We start from the raw sequence: 23,693 nt of genomic DNA on the forward strand, positions 1-23,693 counted from the left end.
AGATCACCATGAATTTCCGTGTTTTGTATAAGCTACATACATCACTGATTCGACAAATATTCACTACAGAGTTGTTAGCATGTGGATTACAGCACTTTCATTCACCATACTAGACTACTGACACTTTGAAGTATTTTCTCAGTTTTCACATGTTTGTTTTAACGCCAGTTTAAAAATGAGGCAGATTTCGCAGAAAAATGCTCTTGGAGCGATTTATACACAAAAGATATGTAATTTACTGAGTTTTAATCACCGTGACATTCCATGTTCTGAACACATTACATGCATCATGGATTTGACAAACAATCTTTAATGAGTTGTGAACATTTGTATTATCGATCTTTCATCTTCCTTACAATGTATATTTATACATAGAAAGTTTTATTCTGATTTAGTAGATTTCTCCTAATCTCAATTTCTAAAATCATGCAGATTTCACAGAGAAATTCTCTTGAGGCGAGTTCTATCCAATAGAAATGCAATTTACATAGAACACGTCATCGTGAAATTCCGTGATCGAAAATAGCTACATGCATCACAGATTCGAAAAATATTCACTACAGAGTTGGTAGCAAAAGGTTTACCGAACATTCATTCACCACAAATGCCATATTGACACTTTGAAGCACTTTCCCATATTTCAAAGATTTTCCTAATTCCAGTTTTGAAAATTAGGCAGATTCACAAAAATTCTAGTGGAGCAAGTACTTCCCATAGAAATGTAATTTACATAGTTTCCCTCACAGTGACATTCCAATTTCCGAACACGCTACATACTTCACGGATTTGACAAAAATTTTTATGAGTTATGTACACGTGTATTACAGAACTTTCATCCACCATACAAGGCATATTAAAACTTAGAAACAATAACTCTGAATTTGCAGCCTTTTCCTAATGCCAGTTTCGAAAATCAGGCCGTTTTCTCCGGAAAAAATTTTTGGAGCGTGTTCTACCCAATAGACATGAAATTTACATAGATTCCATCTCCGGAAATTTCCGTCATACAATCACGCTACATGCATAGGCTTTCTACAATTATTCACATCAGGTTTGTTTGCATGTGGCTTTATGAACTTCCAACATAATACGAGGCATATTGACAGCTTGAAGTATTTTCTCTGATTTTGAAGAAATTTCCAAATGCCAGTTTCGAAAATGAGGCAGATTTCGCAGAAAAAACCTCTTGGATTGAGTTCTAACCAAGAGACATGTATATTAACTAGTTCGCTCACTGTGATATTCTGTGTTCCGAACACTCTTCATGTATCTCGGATTCGACAAATATTCTCTACAGAGTTGTTAGTATGCGGATTGCCGAACTTTCATCCACCATACAAGGCATATTTACACCTACAATTGATTAATCTGAGTTCGCAGCTTATTCCTAAAGCCAGTTTTAAAAATCAGGCTGTTATCTCAGGAAAAAACTCTTGGAGCGATTTCTAACCTATGGAAAGATAATTTACATAAATTTCCTCGCCGTGACATTCCGTGTTCCGAACATTCTACATGCATAACGGATTCGACAAATATTCACTACAGATTTGTTAGCATGTGGATTACCGAACTTTCATCACAAAACATTGAATATTGATACTTAGAAATATTTTCTCAGATTTTGCAACGTTTTCCTAGCGCCAGTTTCAAAAATGAAGCAGTTTTCACAGAAAAATTCTCTTGAAGTGAGTTCTACCGAATAGACAAGTAGTTTACATTGTTTCAATCACCGTGAAATTCCACGTTCCGAACATGGTACATGCATCACGGATTAGAAAAAAGATTGTTTAATATGTTGTGAAAATGTGGATTACCGATCTTTCTTCCAACATAAAGGCATCTTTACACATACAAATATTTTCTCTCATTTCACAGCTTTATCCAAATATCCCTTTCGAGAATCATGCAATTTTCGCTTAAACATTCTATTCTAGCTAGTTCTACCCAATAGAATTCTAATTTACATAGTTTCATTACCGTGAAATTCTGTTTTCCGAACGTGCTACATGAATCACGGTTTGAAAAATATTTACTACACTCTTGTTAACATGTGGATTACCGGACTTTCATCCACCAATCAAGTCATACTGACACTCAGAAGCATTTTCTCATATTTTGAAGATTTTTCCTAACGCCAGATTTGAAAATGAGGCAGATTTTGCAGAAAAAAGCTCTTGGAGCGAGTTCTACCCAATAGAAAGGTAATTTACATAGATGTGCTCTTCATGATATTTTGTGTTCTGAACACGTTTCATGTATCTCGGATTCGACAAATATTCACTGCAGAGATGTTAGCATTTGGATTACCAATCTTACATCCACCATACAAGGCATATTTACACCTACAAGTATTTACTCTCATTTCGCAGTTTTATCCAAATTTCAAATTCGAAAATCATGCAATTTGCACAGAAAAATTCTATTCAAGCTATTTCTACCCAATAGAATTTTAATTTAAATAGTTTCATTACCGTGAATTTCTGTGTTCCACACACGCTAAATAAGTCACGGATTCGAAAAGTATTCCCTTCATAGTTGGTTACGTGGATTACCGGAATTAAACTCCCCATTCAAGGCATATTCACACTTAGAAGCATTTTCTCAGATTTCTCTGGTTTTTCCTAACGCCAGTTTGGAAAATGAGGCTGATTTCACAGAAAAATGTTCCTGGTGCGAGTTCTACCCAAAAGATATGTAATTTAAGTAGTTCAATCACAGTGACATTCCGTGTTCTGAACATGTTACATGCATCAAGGTTTCGACAATCATTCTTTAATGAGTGTGAGCATGTGGATTATCAAATTTTCCTCCACCTTACAAGACATGTTTTCACCTAGAAACATTTACTCACATTTCGCAGAATTTTCCTAACGTCAGTTTCGAAAATCAGGCAGTTTTCCCAGAAAAATCCTCTTGTTGCATGTTCCATCCGATAGACATCTCATTTTCATAGATTCCATCACCGTAACATTCCGTGTGACTAACAAAAGGTTCATGCACCAAAGATTCAACAAATATTCACTGCTGAGTTGTTAGCATGTGAATTACCGATCTTTAATAAAGCATTGAAGACATATTGTCACCTTAAAGCATTTACTCTGATTTCACAGCGTTTTCATAACACCAGTTTCGAAACTGAGGCAGATTTTTCAGTAAAACTCTCCTGGAGAGGGTTCTAACCAATAGATATGTAATTTACATAGCTTCCCTCACCGAGAAAGACCGTGTCCCAAACAGGCTACATACATCAAGGATTTGAGAAACATTTTTAATGAGTTACGTACATGTGTATTACAGATCTTTCATCCACCATGCAAGGCATATTGACACATAGAAACATTAACTCTGAGTTCGCAGCTTTTTCCTAATAGCAGTTTCAAATATCAGGCAGTTTTCAAAGAAAAAACTTTTGGAGCGTGTTCTACCCAATAGATACGTAAATTACATAAATTCCCCCGCTGTGAAATTACATGTTTCGAACACACTACCTGCAGAAAAGATTCGACAAAACTAAACTATAGAGTTGTTTGCATGAGGATGAGAGAACTTTCATCACAATACAAGGCATATTCTTGCTTAGAAGCATTTTCTCTGATTTCACAGAGCTTTCCAAACGCCAGTTTCGAAAATGAGGCAGATTTCACGGCAAAAACCTCTTGGAGCAGGTTCTAACCTATAGACATGTAATTTACATGGATTCGCTCACCATGAAATTCCGTGTTCTGAACACACTACATGCATCTCGGATTCGACAAATATTCACTACATAGTTGTTAGCATGTGGATTACAGCAATTTCATCCACCATACAAGGCTTACTTACACTTTGAAGAATTTTCTCAGATTTCACAGTTTAGTTTTAACGCCAGTTTAGAAAATGAGGCAGATTTCGCAGAAAAATGCTCTTGGAGCGAGTTATACACAAAAGATATGTAATTTACCTAGTTTTACTCACCGTGACATTCCGTGTTCTGATCACATTTCATGCATCACGGATTCGACAAACATTCACTACAGAGTTGGTAGCATAACGATTAAAGAACATTCATCCACCATAAATGCCATATTGGCACTTTGAAACACTTTCCCATATTTCAAAATTTTTCCTAATGCCAGTTTTGAAAATGAGGTCTGATTCGCAAAATATTCTTGTGGAGCAAGTACTTCCCAATAGAAATGTAATTTACATAGTTCCCTCACAGTGACATTCCAATTTCCCAACACGCTACATTCTTCACGGATTTGACAAACATTCTTTAATGAGTTGTGAACATGTGTATTACCGAACTTTCATCCTCCTTACTATGTATATTTATACATAGAAAGTTTCATTCTGATTTATTAGATTTCTCCTAATCTCAGTTTCAAATATCATGCAGTTTTCAAAGAGAAATCCTCTTGGATCGAGTTCTATCCAATTGACATGCAATTTACATAGAACCCGTCATCGTGAAATTCCGTGTTCAGAAATAGCTACATGCATCACGGATTCGACAAATATTCACTACAGGGTTGGTAGCATAAGGATTACCGAACAATCATCCACCATAAATGCCATATTGACACTTTGAAGCACTTTCCCATATTTCAAAAGATTTTCCTAATGCCAGTTTCGAAAATGAGGGAGATTCGCAAAAAATTGTCGTGGAGCAAGAACTTCCCAATAGAAATATAATTTACATAGTTTCCCTCACTGTGACATTCCAATTTCCACACACACTTCAAGGTTTCAACAAACTTTCTCCAATGAGTTGTGAAAATGTAGATTACAGAACTTTCATCCACCATACATGGCATATTTAACCCTAGAAACATTGACTCTGAATTTCCAGATTTTTCCTAATGCCAGTTTCGAAAATCAGGCTGTTTTCTCACGAAAAATTTTTTGGAGTGAGTTCTACCCAATAGATGTTTAATTTACATAGGTCCCTTCGCCGGGAATTTTCGTGATACGATCACACTCCATGCATAACAATTTCTACAAATATTCACCACAGATTTGTTTGCATGTGGCTTTATGAACTTCCATCACAATACAAGGCATATTGACACTTTGAAGCATTTTCTCTGATTTTGCAGAGATTTTCAAACGCCAGTTTCAAAAATGAGGGAGATTTCCCAGAAAAAACTCTTGGAGCGGGTTCTACCCAAGAGACATGTAGTTTACATAGATTCACTCACCGTGATATTCTGTGTTCCAAACACACTTCATGTATCTCCGATTCAACATATATTAACTATAGAGTTGTTAGCATGCGGATTACCGAACTTTCATCCACCATACAAGGCATGATTACACTGAGAATCTATCAATCTGAGTTCGCAGGGTTTTCCAAACTCCAGTTTCGAAAATCAGGCAGTTTTCTCAGGAAAAATCTCTTGGAGTGATTTCTAACGAAGAGAAATGCAATTTACATAAATTCCCTGGCCGTGAAATTGCATTTTCCGAAATTGCTACATGCATAATTGATTCGACAGAGATTCACTACAGATTTGTTAGCATGTGGATTACCGAACTTTCATCACAATACATTGAATATTGATACTTAGAAGTATTTTCTCAGATTTTGCAGCGTTTTCCAAGCGCCAGTTTCAAAAATGAAGCAGTTTTCACAGAAAAACTCTCTTGGAGCGAGTTCTGCCCAATAGAGAAGTAATTTACATTGTTTCAATCACCGTGAAATTCCACGTTCTGAACATGGTACATGCATCACGGATTAGAAAATGATTCTTTAGTATGTTGTGAAAATGTGGATTACCGAACTTTCTTCCAACATAAAGGCATATTTACACCTACAAATATTTACTCTCATTTTGCAGCTTTTTCCAAAATTCAGATTCGATAATCATGCAATTTCCACAGAAAAATTCTCTTCAAGCGGGTTCTACCCAATAGACAAGTATCTTACATTCTTTCCTTCACTATGACATTGTGTACTCCAAACACATTACATTCATCATGAATTCGACAAACATTCTTTAATGAGTGTGAGCATGTGGATTACCGAACTTTCATCCACCATACGAGGAATATTTACACCTAGAAGTACTTATTCTGATTTCGCAGGTTTTTCCTAACATCCAGGTTCAAAAGTCATGAAAATTTCGCAGAAAATTCAATTCAAGTGAGTTCTATCCAGTAGAATTGTTATTTTCATAGTTTCACTCAATGAGACATTCCTGGTTCTGAAAACATTACATTCATCACGGCTTCGACAAACATTATTTAATGACTGTGAGCAAGTGGATTACCGAATTTTCAACCACCATACAAGGCATATTTACACCTAGAAACATTTACTTACATTTCACAGATTTTTCCTAACGTCAGTTTCGAAAATCAGGTAGTGTTCGCAGAAAAATTCTCTTGCTGCAAGTTCGATCCAATAGACATCTCATTTACAAAGATACCATCACCGTAACATTCCGTGTTCTGATCACGGTACATGTACAACGGATTCGAGAAATATTCACTGCTGATTTGTTAGCATGTGAATTACCAAACTTAAATAAACCATTGAAGACATATAGACACCTAAATGCGTTTACTAAGATTTCACAGCGTTTTCATAACGCGTTTCGAAACTGAGGCAGATTTATCAGTAAAATGCTCCTGAAGCAGGATCTAACGAGTAGACATGTAATTTGCATAGATTAGATCACCATGAATTTCCGTGTTTTGTATAAGCTACATACATCACTGATTCGACAAATATTCACTACAGAGTTGTTAGCATGTGGATTACAGCACTTTCATTCACCATACTAGACTACTGACACTTTGAAGTATTTTCTCAGTTTTCACATGTTTGTTTTAACGCCAGTTTAAAAATGAGGCAGATTTCGCAGAAAAATGCTCTTGGAGCGATTTATACACAAAAGATATGTAATTTACTGAGTTTTAATCACCGTGACATTCCATGTTCTGAACACATTACATGCATCATGGATTTGACAAACAATCTTTAATGAGTTGTGAACATTTGTATTATCGATCTTTCATCTTCCTTACAATGTATATTTATACATAGAAAGTTTTATTCTGATTTAGTAGATTTCTCCTAATCTCAATTTCTAAAATCATGCAGATTTCACAGAGAAATTCTCTTGAGGCGAGTTCTATCCAATAGAAATGCAATTTACATAGAACACGTCATCGTGAAATTCCGTGATCGAAAATAGCTACATGCATCACAGATTCGAAAAATATTCACTACAGAGTTGGTAGCAAAAGGTTTACCGAACATTCATTCACCACAAATGCCATATTGACACTTTGAAGCACTTTCCCATATTTCAAAGATTTTCCTAATTCCAGTTTTGAAAATTAGGCAGATTCACAAAAATTCTAGTGGAGCAAGTACTTCCCATAGAAATGTAATTTACATAGTTTCCCTCACAGTGACATTCCAATTTCCGAACACGCTACATACTTCACGGATTTGACAAAATTTTTATGAGTTATGTACACGTGTATTACAGAACTTTCATCCACCATACAAGGCATATTAAAACTTAGAAACAATAACTCTGAATTTGCAGCCTTTTCCTAATGCCAGTTTCGAAAATCAGGCCGTTTTCTCCGGAAAAAATTTTTGGAGCGTGTTCTACCCAATAGACATGAAATTTACATAGATTCCATCTCCGGAAATTTCCGTCATACAATCACGCTACATGCATAGGCTTTCTACAATTATTCACATCAGGTTTGTTTGCATGTGGCTTTATGAACTTCCAACATAATACGAGGCATATTGACAGCTTGAAGTATTTTCTCTGATTTTGAAGAAATTTCCAAATGCCAGTTTCGAAAATGAGGCAGATTTCGCAGAAAAAACCTCTTGGATTGAGTTCTAACCAAGAGACATGTATATTAACTAGTTCGCTCACTGTGATATTCTGTGTTCCGAACACTCTTCATGTATCTCGGATTCGACAAATATTCTCTACAGAGTTGTTAGTATGCGGATTGCCGAACTTTCATCCACCATACAAGGCATATTTACACCTACAATTGATTAATCTGAGTTCGCAGCTTATTCCTAAAGCCAGTTTTAAAAATCAGGCTGTTATCTCAGGAAAAAACTCTTGGAGCGATTTCTAACCTATGGAAAGATAATTTACATAAATTTCCTCGCCGTGACATTCCGTGTTCCGAACATTCTACATGCATAACGGATTCGACAAATATTCACTACAGATTTGTTAGCATGTGGATTACCGAACTTTCATCACAATACATTGAATATTGATACTTAGAAATATTTTCTCAGATTTTGCAACGTTTTCCTAGCGCCAGTTTCAAAAATGAAGCAGTTTTCACAGAAAAATTCTCTTGAAGTGAGTTCTACCGAATAGACAAGTAGTTTACATTGTTTCAATCACCGTGAAATTCCACGTTCCGAACATGGTACATGCATCACGGATTAGAAAAAAGATTGTTTAATATGTTGTGAAAATGTGGATTACCGATCTTTCTTCCAACATAAAGGCATCTTTACACATCCAAATATTTTCTCTCATTTCACAGCTTTATCCAAATATCCCTTTCGAGAATCATGCAATTTTCGCTTAAACATTCTATTCTAGCTAGTTCTACCCAATAGAATTCTAATTTACATAGTTTCATTACCGTGAAATTCTGTTTTCCGAACGTGCTACATGAATCACGGTTTGAAAAATATTTACTACACTCTTGTTAACATGTGGATTACCGGACTTTCATCCACCAATCAAGTCATACTGACACTCAGAAGCATTTTCTCATATTTTGAAGATTTTTCCTAACGCCAGATTTGAAAATGAGGCAGATTTTGCAGAAAAAAGCTCTTGGAGCGAGTTCTACCCAATAGAAAGGTAATTTACATAGATGTGCTCTTCATGATATTTTGTGTTCTGAACACGTTTCATGTATCTCGGATTCGACAAATATTCACTGCAGAGATGTTAGCATTTGGATTACCAATCTTACATCCACCATACAAGGCATATTTACACCTACAAGTATTTACTCTCATTTCGCAGTTTTATCCAAATTTCAAATTCGAAAATCATGCAATTTGCACAGAAAAATTCTATTCAAGCTATTTCTACCCAATAGAATTTTAATTTAAATAGTTTCATTACCGTGAATTTCTGTGTTCCAAACACGCTAAATAAGTCACGGATTCGAAAAGTATTCCCTTCATAGTTGGTTACGTGGATTACCGGAATTAAACTCCCCATTCAAGGCATATTCACACTTAGAAGCATTTTCTCAGATTTCTCTGGTTTTTCCTAACGCCAGTTTGGAAAATGAGGCTGATTTCACAGAAAAATGTTCCTGGTGCGAGTTCTACCCAAAAGATATGTAATTTAAGTAGTTCAATCACAGTGACATTCCGTGTTCTGAACATGTTACATGCATCAAGGTTTCGACAATCATTCTTTAATGAGTGTGAGCATGTGGATTATCAAATTTTCCTCCACCTTACAAGACATGTTTTCACCTAGAAACATTTACTCACATTTCGCAGAATTTTCCTAACGTCAGTTTCGAAAATCAGGCAGTTTTCCCAGAAAAATCCTCTTGTTGCATGTTCCATCCGATAGACATCTCATTTTCATAGATTCCATCACCGTAACATTCCGTGTGACTAACAAAAGGTTCATGCACCAAGATTCAACAAATATTCACTGCTGAGTTGTTAGCATGTGAATTACCGATCTTTAATAAAGCATTGAAGACATATTGTCACCTTAAAGCATTTACTCTGATTTCACAGCGTTTTCATAACACCAGTTTCGAAACTGAGGCAGATTTTTCAGTAAAACTCTCCTGGAGAGGGTTCTAACCAATAGATATGTAATTTACATAGCTTCCCTCACCGAGAAAGACCGTGTCCCAAACAGGCTACATACATCAAGGATTTGAGAAACATTTTTAATGAGTTACTGTACATGTGTATTACAGATCTTTCATCCACCATGCAAGGCATATTGACACATAGAAACATTAACTCTGAGTTCGCAGCTTTTTCCTAATAGCAGTTTCGAAAATCAGGCAGTTTTCAAAGGAAAAAAACTTTTGGAGCGTGTTCTACCCAATAGATACGTAAATTACATAAATTCCCCCGCTGTGAAATTACATGTTTCGAACACACTACCTGCAGAAAAGATTCGACAAAACTAAACTATAGAGTTGTTTGCATGAGGATGAGAGAACTTTCATCACAATACAAGGCATATTCTTGCTTAGAAGCATTTTCTCTGATTTCACAGAGCTTTCCAAACGCCAGTTTCGAAAATGAGGCAGATTTCACGGCAAAAACCTCTTGGAGCAGGTTCTAACCTATAGACATGTAATTTACATGGATTCGCTCACCATGAAATTCCGTGTTCTGAACACACTACATGCATCTCGGATTCGACAAATATTCACTACATAGTTGTTAGCATGTGGATTACAGCAATTTCATCCACCATACAAGGCTTACTTACACTTTGAAGAATTTTCTCAGATTTCACAGTTTAGTTTTAACGCCAGTTTAGAAAATGAGGCAGATTTCGCAGAAAAATGCTCTTGGAGCGAGTTATACACAAAAGATATGTAATTTACCTAGTTTTACTCACCGTGACATTCCGTGTTCTGATCACATTTCATGCATCACGGATTCGACAAACATTCACTACAGAGTTGGTAGCATAACGATTAAAGAACATTCATCCACCATAAATGCCATATTGGCACTTTGAAACACTTTCCCATATTTCAAAATTTTTCCTAATGCCAGTTTTGAAAATGAGGTCTGATTCGCAAAATATTCTTGTGGAGCAAGTACTTCCCAATAGAAATGTAATTTACATAGTTCCCTCACAGTGACATTCCAATTTCCCAACACGCTACATTCTTCACGGATTTGACAAACATTCTTTAATGAGTTGTGAACATGTGTATTACCGAACTTTCATCCTCCTTACTATGTATATTTATACATAGAAAGTTTCATTCTGATTTATTAGATTTCTCCTAATCTCAGTTTCAAATATCATGCAGTTTTCAAAGAGAAATCCTCTTGGATCGAGTTCTATCCAATTGACATGCAATTTACATAGAACCCGTCATCGTGAAATTCCGTGTTCAGAAATAGCTACATGCATCACGGATTCGACAAATATTCACTACAGGGTTGGTAGCATAAGGATTACCGAACAATCATCCACCATAAATGCCATATTGACACTTTGAAGCACTTTCCCATATTTCAAAAGATTTTCCTAATGCCAGTTTCGAAAATGAGGGAGATTCGCAAAAAATTGTCGTGGAGCAAGAACTTCCCAATAGAAATATAATTTACATAGTTTCCCTCACTGTGACATTCCAATTTCCACACACACTTCAAGGTTTCAACAAACTTTCTCCAATGAGTTGTGAAAATGTAGATTACAGAACTTTCATCCACCATACATGGCATATTTAACCCTAGAAACATTGACTCTGAATTTCCAGATTTTCCTAATGCCAGTTTCGAAAATCAGGCTGTTTTCTCACGAAAAATTTTTTGGAGTGAGTTCTACCCAATAGATGTTTAATTTACATAGGTCCCTTCGCCGGGAATTTTCGTGATACGATCACACTCCATGCATAACAATTTCTACAAATATTCACCACAGATTTGTTTGCATGTGGCTTTATGAACTTCCATCACAATACAAGGCATATTGACACTTTGAAGCATTTTCTCTGATTTTGCAGAGATTTTCAAACGCCAGTTTCAAAAATGAGGGAGATTTCCCAGAAAAAACTCTTGGAGCGGGTTCTACCCAAGAGACATGTAGTTTACATAGATTCACTCACCGTGATATTCTGTGTTCCAAACACACTTCATGTATCTCCGATTCGACAATATATTACTATAGAGTTGTTAGCTATGCGGATTGACCGAACTTTCATCCACCATACAAGGCATATTTACACCTACAATTGATTAATCTGAGTTCGCAGCTTATTCCTAAAGCCAGTTTTCAAAAATCAGGCTGTTATCTCAGGAAAAACTCTTGGAGCGATTTCTAACCTATGGAAAGATAATTTACATAAATTTCCTCGCCGTGACATTCCGTGTTCCGAACATTCTACATGCATAACGGATTCGACAAATATTCACTACAGATTTGTTAGCATGTGGATTACCGAACTTTCATCACAAAACATTGAATATTGATACTTAGAAATATTTTCTCAGATTTTGCAACGTTTTCCAAGCGCCAGTTTCAAAAATGAAGCAGTTTTCACAGAAAAATTCTCTTGAAGTGAGTTCTACCGAATAGACAAGTAGTTTACATTGTTTCAATCACCGTGAAATTCCACGTTCCGAACATGGTACATGCATCACGGATTAGAAAAAGATTGTTTAATATGTTGTGAAAATGTGGATTACCGATCTTTCTTCCAACATAAAGGCATCTTTACACATACAAATATTTTCTCTCATTTCACAGCTTTATCCAAATATCCCATTCGAGAATCATGCAATTTTCGCTTAAACATTCTATTCTAGCTAGTTCTACCCAATAGAATTCTAATTTACATAGTTTCATTACCGTGAAATTCTGTTTTCCGAACGTGCTACATGAATCACGGTTTGAAAAATATTTACTACACTCTTGTTAACATGTGGATTACCGGACTTTCATCCACCAATCAAGTCATATTGACACTCAGAAGCATTTTCTCATATTTTGAAGATTTTTCCTAACGTCAGATTTGAAAATGAGGCAGATTTTGCAGAAAAAATGCTCTTGGAGCGAGTTCTACCCAATAGAAAGGTAATTTACATAGATGTGCTCATCATGACATTTTGTGTTCTGAACACGTTTCATGTATCTCGGATTCGACAAATATTCACTGCAGAGATGTTAGCATTTGGATTACCAATCTTACATCCACCATACAAGGCATATTTACACCTACAAGTATTTACTCTCATTTCGCAGTTTTATCCAAATTTCAAATTCGAAAATCATGCAATTTGCACAGAAAAATTCTATTCAAGCTAGTTCTACCCAATAGAATTTTAATTTAAATAGTTTCATTACCGTGAATTTCTGTGTTCCAAACACGCTAAATAAGTCACGGATTTGAAAAGTATTCCCTTCATAGTTGGTTACGTGGATTACGGGACTTAAATTCCCCATTCAAGGCATATTCACACTTAGAAATATTTTCTCAGGTTTTTCCTAATGCCAGTTTTGAAAATGAGGCTGATTTCACAGAAATATCCTCTTGGTGCGTGTTCTACCCAAAACATATGTAATTTAAGTAGTTCAATCACCGTGACATTCCATGTTCTGAACATGTTACATGCATCAAGGTTTCGACAATCATTCTTTAATGAGTGTGAGCATGTGGATTATCAAATTTTCCTCCACCTTACAAGACATGTTTTCACCTAGAAACATTTACTCACATTTCGCAGAATTTTCCTAACGTCAGTTTCGAAAATCAGGCAGTTTTCCCAGAAAAATCCTCTTGTTGCATGTTCCATCCGATAGACATCTCATTTTCATAGATTCCATCACCGTAACATTCCGTGTTACAAAAAAGGTTCATGCACCAAAGATTCAACAAATATTCACTGCTGAGTTGTTAGCATGTGAATTACCGATCTTTAATAAAGCATTGAAGACATATTGTCACCTTAAAGCATTTACTCTGATTTCACAGCGTTTTCATAACACCAGTTTCGAAACTGAGGCAGATTTTTCAGTAAAACTCTCCTGGAGAGGGTTCTAACCAATAGATATGTAATTTACATAGCTTCCCTCACCGAGAAAGACCGTGTCCCAAACAGGCTACATACATCAAGGATTTGAGAAACATTTTTAATGAGTTATGTACATGTGTATTACAGATCTTTCATCCACCATGCAAGGCATATTGACACATAGAAACATTAACTCTGAGTTCGCAGCTTTTTCCTAATAGCAGTTTCGAAAATCAGGCAGTTTTCAAAGGAAAAAACTTTTGGAGCGTGTTCTACCCAATAGATACGTAAATTACATAAATTCCCCCGCTGTGAAATTACATGTTTCGAACACACTACCTGCAGAAAAGATTCGACAAAACTAAACTATAGAGTTGTTTGCATGAGGATGAGAGAACTTTCATCACAATACAAGGCATATTCTTGCTTAGAAGCATTTTCTCTGATTTCACAGAGCTTTCCAAACGCCAGTTTCGAAAATGAGGCAGATTTCACGGCAAAAACCTCTTGGAGCAGGTTCTAACCTATAGACATGTAATTTACATGGATTCGCTCACCATGAAATTCCGTGTTCTGAACACACTACATGCATCTCGGATTCGACAAATATTCACTACATAGTTGTTAGCATGTGGATTACAGCAATTTCATCCACCATACAAGGCTTACTTACACTTTGAAGAATTTTCTCAGATTTCACAGTTTAGTTTTAACGCCAGTTTAGAAAATGAGGCAGATTTCGCAGAAAAATGCTCTTGGAGCGAGTTATACACAAAAGATATGTAATTTACCTAGTTTTACTCACCGTGACATTCCGTGTTCTGATCACATTTCATGCATCACGGATTCGACAAACATTCACTACAGAGTTGGTAGCATAACGATTAAAGAACATTCATCCACCATAAATGCCATATTGGCACTTTGAAACACTTTCCCATATTTCAAAATTTTTCCTAATGCCAGTTTTGAAAATGAGGTCTGATTCGCAAAATATTCTTGTGGAGCAAGTACTTCCCAATAGAAATGTAATTTACATAGTTCCCTCACAGTGACATTCCAATTTCCCAACACGCTACATTCTTCACGGATTTGACAAACATTCTTTAATGAGTTGTGAACATGTGTATTACCGAACTTTCATCCTCCTTACTATGTATATTTATACATAGAAAGTTTCATTCTGATTTATTAGATTTCTCCTAATCTCAGTTTCAAATATCATGCAGTTTTCAAAGAGAAATCCTCTTGGATCGAGTTCTATCCAATTGACATGCAATTTACATAGAACCCGTCATCGTGAAATTCCGTGTTCAGAAATAGCTACATGCATCACGGATTCGACAAATATTCACTACAGGGTTGGTAGCATAAGGATTACCGAACAATCATCCACCATAAATGCCATATTGACACTTTGAAGCACTTTCCCATATTTCAAAAGATTTTCCTAATGCCAGTTTCGAAAATGAGGGAGATTCGCAAAAAATTGTCGTGGAGCAAGAACTTCCCAATAGAAATATAATTTACATAGTTTCCCTCACTGTGACATTCCAATTTCCACACACACTTCAAGGTTTCAACAAACTTTCTCCAATGAGTTGTGAAAATGTAGATTACAGAACTTTCATCCACCATACATGGCATATTTAACCCTAGAAACATTGACTCTGAATTTCCAGATTTTTCCTAATGCCAGTTTCGAAAATCAGGCTGTTTTCTCACGAAAAATTTTTTGGAGTGAGTTCTACCCAATAGATGTTTAATTTACATAGGTCCCTTCGCCGGGAATTTTCGTGATACGATCACACTCCATGCATAACAATTTCTACAAATATTCACCACAGATTTGTTTGCATGTGGCTTTATGAACTTCCATCACAATACAAGGCATATTGACACTTTGAAGCATTTTCTCTGATTTTGCAGAGATTTTCAAACGCCAGTTTCAAAAATGAGGGAGATTTCCCAGAAAAAACTCTTGGAGCGGGTTCTACCCAAGAGACATGTAGTTTACATAGATTCACTCACCGTGATATTCTGTGTTCCAAACACACTTCATGTATCTCCGATTCAACATATATTAACTATAGAGTTGTTAGCATGCGGATTACCGAACTTTCATCCACCATACAAGGCATGATTACACTGAGAATCTATCAATCTGAGTTCGCAGGGTTTTCCAAACTCCAGTTTCGAAAATCAGGCAGTTTTCTCAGGAAAAATCTCTTGGAGTGATTTCTAACGAAGAGAAATGCAATTTACATAAATTCCCTGGCCGTGAAATTGCATTTTCCGAAATTGCTACATGCATAATTGATTCGACAGAGATTCACTACAGATTTGTTAGCATGTGGATTACCGAACTTTCATCACAATACATTGAATATTGATACTTAGAAGTATTTTCTCAGATTTTGCAGCGTTTTCCAAGCGCCAGTTTCAAAAATGAAGCAGTTTTCACAGAAAAACTCTCTTGGAGCGAGTTCTGCCCAATAGAGAAGTAATTTACATTGTTTCAATCACCGTGAAATTCCACGTTCTGAACATGGTACATGCATCACGGATTAGAAAATGATTCTTTAGTATGTTGTGAAAATGTGGATTACCGAACTTTCTTCCAACATAAAGGCATATTTACACCTACAAATATTTACTCTCATTTTGCAGCTTTTTCCAAAATTCAGATTCGATAATCATGCAATTTCCACAGAAAAATTCTCTTCAAGCGGGTTCTACCCAATAGACAAGTATCTTACATTGTTTCCTTCACTATGACATTGTGTACTCCAAACACATTACATTCATCATGAATTCGACAAACATTCTTTAATGAGTGTGAGCATGTGGATTACCGAACTTTCATCCACCATATGAGGAATATTTACACCTAGAAGTACTTATTCTGATTTCGCAGGTTTTTCCTAACATCCAGGTTCAAAAGTCATGAAAATTTCGCAGAAAATTCAATTCAAGTGAGTTCTATCCAGTAGAATTGTTATTTTCATAGTTTCACTCAATGAGACATTCCTGGTTCTGAAAACATTACATTCATCACGGCTTCGACAAACATTATTTAATGACTGTGAGCAAGTGGATTACCGAATTTTCAACCACCATACAAGGCATATTTACACCTAGAAACATTTACTTACATTTCACAGATTTTTCCTAACGTCAGTTTCGAAAATCAGGTAGTGTTCGCAGAAAAATTCTCTTGCTGCAAGTTCGATCCAATAGACATCTCATTTACAAAGATACCATCACCGTAACATTCCGTGTTCTGATCACGGTACATGTACAACGGATTCGAGAAATATTCACTGCTGATTTGTTAGCATGTGAATTACCAAACTTAAATAAACCATTGAAGACATATAGACACCTAAATGCGTTTACTAAGATTTCACAGCGTTTTCATAACGCGTTTCGAAACTGAGGCAGATTTATCAGTAAAATGCTCCTGAAGCAGGATCTAACGAGTAGACATGTAATTTGCATAGATTAGATCACCATGAATTTCCGTGTTTTGTATAAGCTACATACATCACTGATTCGACAAATATTCACTACAGAGTTGTTTGTATGCGGATTGCCGAACTTTCATCCACCATACAAGTCATATTTACACCTACAATTGATTAATCTGAGTTCGCAGCTTATTCCTAAAGCCAGTTTCAAAAATCAGGCTGTTATCTCAGGAAAAAACTCTTGGAGCGATTTCCAAACTATGGAAAGATAATTTACATAAATTTCCTCGCCGTGACATTCCGTGTTCCGAACATTCTACATGCATAACGGATTCGACAAATATTCACTACAGATTTGTTAGCATGTGGATTACCGAACTTTCATCACAAAACATTGAATATTGATACTTAGAAATATTTTCTCAGATTTTGCAACGTTTTCCAAGCGCCAGTTTCAAAAATGAAGCAGTTTTCACAGAAAAATTCTCTTGAAGTGAGTTCTACCGAATAGACAAGTAGTTTACATTGTTTCAATCACCGTGAAATTCCACGTTCCGAACATGGTACATGCATCACGGATTAGAAAAAGATTGTTTAATATGTTGTGAAAATGTGGATTACCGATCTTTCTTCCAACATAAAGGCATCTTTACACATACAAATATTTTCTCTCATTTCACAGCTTTATCCAAATATCCCATTCGAGAATCATGCAATTTTCGCTTAAACATTCTATTCTAGCTAGTTCTACCCAATAGAATTCTAATTTACATAGTTTCATTACCGTGAAATTCTGTTCTCCGAACGTGCTACATGAATCACGGTTTGAAAAATATTTACTACACTCTTGTTAACATGTGGATTACCGGACTTTCATCCACCAATCAAGTCATATTGACACTCAGAAGCATTTTCTCATATTTTGAAGATTTTTCCTAACGTCAGATTTGAAAATGAGGCAGATTTTGCAGAAAAATGCTCTTGGAGCGAGTTCTACCCAATAGAAAGGTAATTTACATAGATGTGCTCATCATGACATTTTGTGTTCTGAACACGTTTCATGTATCTCGGATTCGACAAATATTCACTGCAGAGATGTTAGCATTTGGATTACCAATCTTACATCCACCATACAAGGCATATTTACACCTACAAGTATTTACTCTCATTTCGCAGTTTTATCCAAATTTCAAATTCGAAAATCATGCAATTTGCACAGAAAAATTCTATTCAAGCTAGTTCTACCCAATAGAATTTTAATTTAAATAGTTTCATTACCGTGAATTTCTGTGTTCCAAACACGCTAAATAAGTCACGGATTCGAAAAGTATTCCCTTCATAGTTGGTTACGTGGATTACCGGACTTAAATTCCCCATTCAAGGCATATTCACACTTAGAAGCATTTTCTCAGATTTCTCTGGTTTTTCCTAACGCCAGTTTGGAAAATGAGGCTGATTTCACAGAAAAATGTTCCTGGTGCGAGTTCTACCCAAAAGATATGTAATTTAAGTAGTTCAATCACAGTGACATTCCGTGTTCTGAACATGTTACATGCATCAAGGTTTCGACAATCAATCTTTAATGAGTGTGAGCATGTGGATTATCAAATTTTCCTCCACCTTACAAGACATGTTTTCACCTAGAAACATTTACTCACATTTCGCAGAATTTTCCTAACGTCAGTTTCGAAAATCAGGCAGTTTTCCCAGAAAAATCCTCTTGTTGCATGTTCCATCCGATAGACATCTCATTTTCATAGATTCCATCACCGTAACATTCCGTGTTACTAAAAAAAGGTTCATGCACCAAAGATTCAACAAATATTCACTGCTGAGTTGTTAGCATGTGAATTACCGATCTTTAATAAAGCATTGAAGACATATTGTCACCTTAAAGCATTTACTCTGATTTCACAGCGTTTTCATAACACCAGTTTCGAAACTGAGGCAGATTTTTCAGTAAAACTCTCCTGGAGAGGGTTCTAACCAATAGATATGTAATTTACATAGCTTCCCTCACCGAGAAAGACCGTGTCCCAAACAGGCTACATACATCAAGGATTTGAGAAACATTTTTAATGAGTTATGTACATGTGTATTACAGATCTTTCATCCACCATGCAAGGCATATTGACACATAGAAACATTAACTCTGAGTTCGCAGCTTTTTCCTAATAGCAGTTTCGAAAATCAGGCAGTTTTCAAAGGAAAAAAACTTTTGGAGCGTGTTCTACCCAATAGATACGTAAATTACATAAATTCCCCCGCTGTGAAATTACATGTTTCGAACACACTACCTGCAGAAAAGATTCGACAAAACTAAACTATAGAGTTGTTTGCATGAGGATGAGAGAACTTTCATCACAATACAAGGCATATTCTTGCTTAGAAGCATTTTCTCTGATTTCACAGAGCTTTCCAAACGCCAGTTTCGAAAATGAGGCAGATTTCACGGCAAAAACCTCTTGGAGCAGGTTCTAACCTATAGACATGTAATTTACATGGATTCGCTCACCATGAAATTCCGTGTTCTGAACACACTACATGCATCTCGGATTCGACAAATATTCACTACATAGTTGTTAGCATGTGGATTACAGCAATTTCATCCACCATACAAGGCTTACTTACACTTTGAAGAATTTTCTCAGATTTCACAGTTTAGTTTTAACGCCAGTTTAGAAAATGAGGCAGATTTCGCAGAAAAATGCTCTTGGAGCGAGTTATACACAAAAGATATGTAATTTACCTAGTTTTACTCACCGTGACATTCCGTGTTCTGATCACATTTCATGCATCACGGATTCGACAAACATTCACTACAGAGTTGGTAGCATAACGATTAAAGAACATTCATCCACCATAAATGCCATATTGGCACTTTGAAACACTTTCCCATATTTCAAAATTTTTCCTAATGCCAGTTTTGAAAATGAGGTCTGATTCGCAAAATATTCTTGTGGAGCAAGTACTTCCCAATAGAAATGTAATTTACATAGTTCCCTCACAGTGACATTCCAATTTCCCAACACGCTACATTCTTCACGGATTTGACAAACATTCTTTAATGAGTTGTGAACATGTGTATTACCGAACTTTCATCCTCCTTACTATGTATATTTATACATAGAAAGTTTCATTCTGATTTATTAGATTTCTCCTAATCTCAGTTTCAAATATCATGCAGTTTTCAAAGAGAAATCCTCTTGGATCGAGTTCTATCCAATTGACATGCAATTTACATAGAACCCGTCATCGTGAAATTCCGTGTTCAGAAATAGCTACATGCATCACGGATTCGACAAATATTCACTACAGGGTTGGTAGCATAAGGATTACCGAACAATCATCCACCATAAATGCCATATTGACACTTTGAAGCACTTTCCCATATTTCAAAAGATTTTCCTAATGCCAGTTTCGAAAATGAGGGAGATTCGCAAAAAATTGTCGTGGAGCAAGAACTTCCCAATAGAAATATAATTTACATAGTTTCCCTCACTGTGACATTCCAATTTCCACACACACTTCAAGGTTTCAACAAACTTTCTCCAATGAGTTGTGAAAATGTAGATTACAGAACTTTCATCCACCATACATGGCATATTTAACCCTAGAAACATTGACTCTGAATTTCCAGATTTTTCCTAATGCCAGTTTCGAAAATCAGGCTGTTTTCTCACGAAAAATTTTTTGGAGTGAGTTCTACCCAATAGATGTTTAATTTACATAGGTCCCTTCGCCGGGAATTTTCGTGATACGATCACACTCCATGCATAACAATTTCTACAAATATTCCACCACAGATTTGTTTGCATGTGGCTTTATGAACTTCCATCACAATACAAGGCATATTGACACTTTGAAGCATTTTCTCTGATTTTGCAGAGATTTTCAAACGCCAGTTTCAAAAATGAGGGAGATTTCCCAGAAAAAACTCTTGGAGCGGGTTCTACCCAAGAGACATGTAGTTTACATAGATTCACTCACCGTGATATTCTGTGTTCCAAACACACTTCATGTATCTCCGATTCAACATATATTAACTATAGAGTTGTTAGCATGCGGATTACCGAACTTTCATCCACCATACAAGGCATGATTACACTGAGAATCTATCAATCTGAGTTCGCAGGGTTTTCCAAACTCCAGTTTCGAAAATCAGGCAGTTTTCTCAGGAAAAATCTCTTGGAGTGATTTCTAACGAAGAGAAATGCAATTTACATAAATTCCCTGGCCGTGAAATTGCATTTTCCGAAATTGCTACATGCATAATTGATTCGACAGAGATTCACTACAGATTTGTTAGCATGTGGATTACCGAACTTTCATCACAATACATTGAATATTGATACTTAGAAGTATTTTCTCAGATTTTGCAGCGTTTTCCAAGCGCCAGTTTCAAAAATGAAGCAGTTTTCACAGAAAAACTCTCTTGGAGCGAGTTCTGCCCAATAGAGAAGTAATTTACATTGTTTCAATCACCGTGAAATTCCACGTTCTGAACATGGTACATGCATCACGGATTAGAAAATGATTCTTTAGTATGTTGTGAAAATGTGGATTACCGAACTTTCTTCCAACATAAAGGCATATTTACACCTACAAATATTTACTCTCATTTTGCAGCTTTTTCCAAAATTCAGATTCGATAATCATGCAATTTCCACAGAAAAATTCTCTTCAAGCGGGTTCTACCCAATAGACAAGTATCTTACATTGTTTCCTTCACTATGACATTGTGTACTCCAAACACATTACATTCATCATGAATTCGACAAACATTCTTTAATGAGTGTGAGCATGTGGATTACCGAACTTTCATCCACCATATGAGGAATATTTACACCTAGAAGTACTTATTCTGATTTCGCAGGTTTTTCCTAACATCCAGGTTCAAAAGTCATGAAAATTTCGCAGAAAATTCAATTCAAGTGTGTTCTATGCAGTAGAATTGTTATTTTCATAGTTTCACTCAATGAGACATTCCTGGTTCTGAAAACATTACATTCATCACGGCTTCGACAAACATTATTTAATGACTGTGAGCAAGTGGATTACCGAATTTTCAACCACCATACAAGGCATATTTACACCTAGAAACATTTACTTACATTTCACAGATTTTTCCTAACGTCAGTTTCGAAAATCAGGTAGTGTTCGCAGAAAAATTCTCTTGCTGCAAGTTCGATCCAATAGACATCTCATTTACAAAGATACCATCACCGTAACATTCCGTGTTCTGATCACGGTACATGTACAACGGATTCGAGAAATATTCACTGCTGATTTGTTAGCATGTGAATTACCAAACTTAAATAAACCATTGAAGACATATAGACACCTAAATGCGTTTACTAAGATTTCACAGCGTTTTCATAACGCGTTTCGAAACTGAGGCAGATTTATCAGTAAAATGCTCCTGAAGCAGGATCTAACGAGTAGACATGTAATTTGCATAGATTAGATCACCATGAATTTCCGTGTTTTGTATAAGCTACATACATCACTGATTCGACAAATATTCACTACAGAGTTGTTTGTATGCGGATTGCCGAACTTTCATCCACCATACAAGTCATATTTACACCTACAATTGATTAATCTGAGTTCGCAGCTTATTCCTAAAGCCAGTTTCAAAAATCAGGCTGTTATCTCAGGAAAAAACTCTTGGAGCGATTTCCAAACTATGGAAAGATAATTTACATAAATTTCCTCGCCGTGACATTCCGTGTTCCGAACATTCTACATGCATAACGGATTCGACAAATATTCACTACAGATTTGTTAACATGTGGATTACCGAACTTTCATCACAAAACATTGAATATTGATACTTAGAAATATTTTCTCAGATTTTGCAACGTTTTCCTAACGCCAGTTTCAAAAATGAAGCAGTTTTCACAGAAAAATTCTCTTGAAGTGAGTTCTACCGAATAGACAAGTAGTTTACATTGTTTCAATCACCGTGAAATTCCACGTTCCGAACATGGTACATGCATCACGGATTAGAAAAAGATTGTTTAATATGTTGTGAAAATGTGGATTACCGATCTTTCTTCCAACATAAAGGCATCTTTACACATACAAATATTTTCTCTCATTTCACAGCTTTATCCAAATATCCCATTCGAGAATCATGCAATTTTCGCTTAAACATTCTATTCTAGCTAGTTCTACCCAATAGAATTCTAATTTACATAGTTTCATTACCGTGAAATTCTGTTCTCCGAACGTGCTACATGAATCACGGTTTGAAAAATATTTACTACAATCTTGTTAACATGTGGATTACCGGACTTTCATCCACCAATCAAGTCATATTGACACTCAGAAGCATTTTCTCATATTTTGAAGATTTTTCCTAACGTCAGATTTGAAAATGAGGCAGATTTTGCAGAAAAATGCTCTTGGAGCGAGTTCTACCCAATAGAAGGTAATTTACATAGATGTGCTCATCATGACATTTTGTGTTCTGAACA

At 35.9% G+C, this 23,693-nt stretch overlaps 1 long non-coding RNA gene across 1 annotated transcript; it reads left to right on the forward strand.

Annotated features, from left to right (window-relative positions):
• Positions 1 to 3,943: 3,943 nt before the first annotated feature.
• LOC116661713 lies at positions 3,944 to 6,007 on the forward strand. The gene is made up of 3 exons (XR_004317615.1): positions 3,944 to 4,017; positions 4,264 to 4,265; positions 5,987 to 6,007. It is a non-coding gene; the product is annotated as an uncharacterized LOC116661713 (long non-coding RNA).
• The last annotated feature ends 17,686 nt before the right edge of the window (positions 6,008 to 23,693 follow it).

Source organism: Camelus ferus, chromosome 36 (genome assembly GCF_009834535.1).
Source record: "Camelus ferus isolate YT-003-E chromosome 36, BCGSAC_Cfer_1.0, whole genome shotgun sequence".
In the NCBI taxonomy this organism is placed as follows: domain Eukaryota; kingdom Metazoa; phylum Chordata; class Mammalia; order Artiodactyla; family Camelidae; genus Camelus; species Camelus ferus.